The sequence below is a fragment of the Morone saxatilis genome, unplaced genomic scaffold (genome assembly GCF_004916995.1).
Source record: "Morone saxatilis isolate NCDOM2014 unplaced genomic scaffold, NCSU_SB_2.0 Contig3, whole genome shotgun sequence".
Taxonomy (NCBI): domain Eukaryota; kingdom Metazoa; phylum Chordata; class Actinopteri; family Moronidae; genus Morone; species Morone saxatilis.
Window position 1 is genome coordinate 23,820,335 of NW_023339873.1, and position 5,153 is coordinate 23,825,487.

Below are 5,153 nucleotides of genomic sequence, written 5' to 3' on the forward strand. Positions count from 1 at the left end.
TACAAAGGGAGCAGGTCCTCTTCTACATGGCATGCTGATCTACCATTTTTCTACAGTAGCCCAGAACAGACAAACCAAACACTGTCTTTAAATAGGACCTTTTGTTATCCCAAACTTTTTTGAGATCCGAGATCGTAGTATCTCCTACACATTTTGAAGGGTAACGGTATTCATCCACTTGATGCCACCTAATCCTACACACAAGACCAACCATTGCATAGTCATAAAAAGTTTAAAAATGTTTCACTAAGAACAGATATTGTACTTTAAGATATTTTGAGGAAAACTAACAAAATGTCAGTGAACATATTACTGATTTGTTCAGTATTAGCATTTTTTAAGACTTAGAAAGAAGGCCAGTATGTAGGATTCAGTGGCATCTAGTGGCGAAGTTCCAGATTGCAACCAACTGAATACAGCTCAGCCTTCCAAGTGTGTAGGAAATACAGTGGCAGCGAAACTTGCAAGAAATGCAAAAGGTCCTATCGAGAGCCAGCACCTTTCTAGGCTACTGTAGACAGGCACGATTCTTAAGAATGATTCGTATTTTCAGGTGGTTAGACACTAATGAAAACATACTTATGAATATTTTATTCCATTTCTGACAATAGATTCTCCTAAATGTTAAACACTGGACCTTTAATGGAAAATTTAATGGCCAGAATTAGTTTCGTTTGAAACATATTTGCTGTTACAAATAAGTATATAAACACAATTTTTGGGAGACATGGCTAGACACAAACACTATTCGCTTCGTTTCTCCTACCAACAGTTGAAGGGTTTTTTGTTTTTTTACCACCACAATTAATACATAACTATCCATGTTTCCTTAAGCCTTTTTCGCCATTTTGTGCCTGAATCTAACCAAACTGTAACCACAGTGCTGTCAGATGAAAGATGGATATTTGTAATAATTTTTGTAAGTATAATTTGTAAAGGTCATGAAGGGCATTTACAAACTACATGTTGTCCCGCTAGTAGGGGTGTGGAAATTTGTCGTTCTGGTTTATGCTTCAAAACCAAGTGTAAACCTATCGTGACGTAACCCATTGGTTCGTGGAGAACCGTTTTGAAGCCTCGAGTTCAGCGTTTTGACCACCGCCATGACAATAAAACACTTCACTTTTCAGACCCGCAAGCTCTGTCCATTATATATACAGTCAATGTTTAAAACACAGAGTTATGATAAAAAGTAATGTGCAATCTAATCACAACAACTCTGTCAGAGCAGAATAACAGATTGGGTAAACATTAATCGAACTAGTATCTGTTTCAAATTATTCCTGTCAAACACAAACCTCAATGCAGAATGTACGGGAGATGAAAAGATTGAAAAGATTGAAAAGATGCAAATCACAAAACATACTTGGTTCTCAAGCAGCAGTTCCCAACCTTTTTCTTTAAGGGAGCGCATTTGTTGTTGTTATATTCTCCATGACACTTGGCTGTTGTTCAATTATCTCTTGGTTGTTAAAAGCAGTGGTCTTAAGGGACCCCTATTCTATAATTTATTAAACTGACGACCCCCTATGATGCTTCGGAGACTCCTAGTGGGTGTCGGTTGGGAACCACTATTTAAAGGACCAGCGTTAGGATCTGGTGATATCTAGTAGCGAGATTGCAATCTTTTTGACTCAACCAAGCACAAAAATGAATAAAATGCTGAGATATAGGCCTACTGTATATTTAAGTTTTCTTACACCCTTTAAAATGAAGAAGGCCTCGTGACCCCCCCATAAAGCTTTGGTGATCTCTAGTGGAGGTTAGGTAACCTGACTGTGCCAAAGGGTTTGTTACACAGAATTATCTCAGAAATCATCATTGGACACTGTTTGGAAGAGGACGGGCTTCTCCAAAAAAATACTTGGCAGGTGATTGGATAAACCGTGAAGAAAACACCATGGAAAAGAGCGAAAACATCTTTTCCAATGAAAAAAGCCTTCAGAGAATATCGTGCTGTTATGATCTCATGAGACCAGCTGCATTGGAAGGTTAGGGGTCAAGACCACCAGGTTGGGAACCAGTGTTTTAGATTTTAAGTTTAAAAGTTTCCCTATGAAAATGAGGAATTTGCACAGTCTGATGCACAACATGTGCTGCATTAGAACATATATAAATCCCTAAATGGACATGAGGGCAGGGAGGGCGATACATTTATCTCTGTTTTTCTGCTCCCTGGTAGAGAAAACTTATATCTGTCTGTCCTCAGAGGTGATTTAACACAGTATGAGGTCTAAACAGATCCATACCACTGGCAATTTTAACAGCACGACATTCTATTCACCCAAGGACACAAATACAAGGAGTGGCATGTCTGTGGTCGGGGTGGCTGTTTTGCTTGAATGCACGGTTAATGTCAACATTTTGAAATAATTAGCATTTTCTATACCATGATATGATGGTTGGTTTCTGTGTGAGCTTTCTGTGTGTACTTTTGAATGTTTGGAATGCAGACGTTCTGAGAAAAGAAAAAAGAAGGAACAGTTGTACATAAATGATCAATGTGCAGTGCGTGTTCTCAGTTGTAACAGCTGTTTGAATCAGCGTTCTCCACTGTCGGTGCGTTGCTTTCAGTCGACTACCCTCTGACAGTGAATGTCATCTTCCTCTATAGCTCCTTGGCAAAGAAACCTCCTGATGTGACCAAGTCTCGCAAAATGAAGACGGAGCACCTGCTCAAAGTAGATGATCATGACTTTACCATGAGGCCAGCATTTGGAGGTAGGTGTGGAGTGCTTATTTTCCTGTTGTACACATAAAGGCATTTATTTGTGATCACAAACACACACAGACACAAACTCAAGGTCCACTCACTAGCTTTTTTAAAAGCTTTTAACCACATCACATCACTATCAACTCCATTTACTATTAAAGACCATGAGATGTGGTCAAAATCTCTGGAAAAAGCTACCAAATGGACAGTGAGCGTCTTCCTGCTGACATATGAGTCCATCATTCATCAGGATTTGTTTGTTTGAAAGCGGACTTACTGACATTTAAAAAAGGTTGAACAAAAAGATAATCCAGGCTCTCCCTAAAATAGCTTCCCCAATGAGGAAGATATATATTAAAAAAACCTAATTAAAAAAACTAACATCTTTTCGAAAACTTTATCAGGGCTTTAAACAAACAACACAGGTGTGGCCTTCCTTGTATAGAAGCACCAGCAAATGGGAGACAGTCACCTGACTTGGATAATGACATAACAGGTGAAAGATGAGATAACACAGAAAGCAACTTTTCATTCACCAATGTAGAATAATGTAGATATATGGACACTGTTCATTTATGTCAGAAACCAAATTTAAGGGATCCTTAAGAAAAATGTTTGTTTATGTTATGGGTTTGGGTTTAAAAAAAGCATGAAGGTCAATATATTGGTAATGTGTTTTTATATATTTATATCCATATATTTGCAGCTCTCAAATATTAATATTGGCATTGCTTCAATCTGCTACTGATCAGGCTTTAATAACTAACTTTAGGGATATAATTACTTGTCTGAGAATCTAAGACTTAAAGGGGCACATTTAATAATGCATGTCCTTAAAGTCGGGGGACTCATAGAGACAGATTAGAGAAAAATTGTTACAATCTTTGCAGCAGATGCCAAGGTATCAGTCGTCATCAATAACCACATCTTTCAAACTCCACGCCGTTTGTACATGGCCTTTAAATTTGATAATTACATATTTATAATTTATAAAACCATCAGATTATTGAATCTGGACCAGTATGTGGATCTGTGATGTCAGTCCGATATGTAAATTAGGTGAGTATGGGATCGATTCCAACTCTAACAATTATCCTGATGACAACACTATGACATCATCAGGATTATTTTCTTAGAAGTACTCCTCATGACAAGTGAACTGACCGTCAAGCGTAGAACTGCATGGTAGAGCTGGATGATGCCTGGACCTGCAGGGGTGGAGGGAAGAGGGGAGTATTCGGTTGACCTGAGTGTGTTTCACCTGTCCTCCCTCAAGCTTGAAAAACCAATTGCATGTAAGCACTCTCGTCTGCCCTCATGTCTCATAATTTGGTCTCCAGAACCTCTGATATGTAGGGCTCTTTGATGTTACACCAATTTAAAGTATCCATCCCTCTCCTGGAATCATCTCAAAGCATGAAGCATCTCTATCCTACACCCTCTAACATTAATCCTGCTCCGTCACCAGGTTGGGACTGCAATTAACAGACATACTGGATCACAAGAAGAACTAGATTTAAAGCTATTTTTTTGCCTAGCCTGACAATATCACTATCATCTCCCGTTCTGAGTTTTTTAAGATCAGTTTCTCAGTGTGGCAGATGCTCGAGCATTAAGAAGTTGCTCCCCAAAGTTATAAAGCTTTTAAAACATCCCACTGATGTCGTTGGGTGTGCCATCTAAAGACTGCAGTTCATGAGATGTTTCATTGTGTTCAAGCTGCTTAACATCTTATCAAGGCATGGGTTAAATCTAAAGATAGTGGTGTTTTATCGTTGAAATACTTCAGAAAGGAGCTCATGGCTAGATCTTTGTTGATATGCTCAGAAGTGTGTGCCCCTTGTAACTCTTTTGAGCAAAGAAATAAAACTTGCAGGATCTGCTCAAACCTCAGCAGAGCTTTCGTAAGACATTTGGATACTACGATGCTACAGATCTTTTCTTGGAAATAGGTTGGGAAAGAAATTAATTTTTTTCTAATTCTCCTGCCTCTGAAGTTTTGTTGGGAACAGAAGATGAAACCATCATTCAGTGAAGTTGCCCCCCCTGCTCCGTTAGAGCGATTGTTACTTCAGAGAAAGGCAGAGCGTGTGGCAGGAGGTCACAGTGGAAATGGGACTAAAAATAGCCTGGGTGCTGGCACAAAGTCCCAGCAGAGGATACATGGCTCTAGTTGCATTAGTATCATACTCCACCCTGTTTCCCCTACAAAGGGCTGCCCCCTCCAGATGTGTTTAAACCCTTGGCTTTTTTTAAATATATTGAATAATACTTTAACATGGGTTTTCCACCAGCACAATTCAGTAAGCCACTGGCTTAGCTGCGACAGAATGAAAGAGGCAAAGCACAAAGAGCAACATGTTGGTATCCAAATTAGACTTGGAAACTGTGGCTCAGAGGTAGAGTGCTGCTCCTCCCTGCTGCATGTCAAAGTATCCTT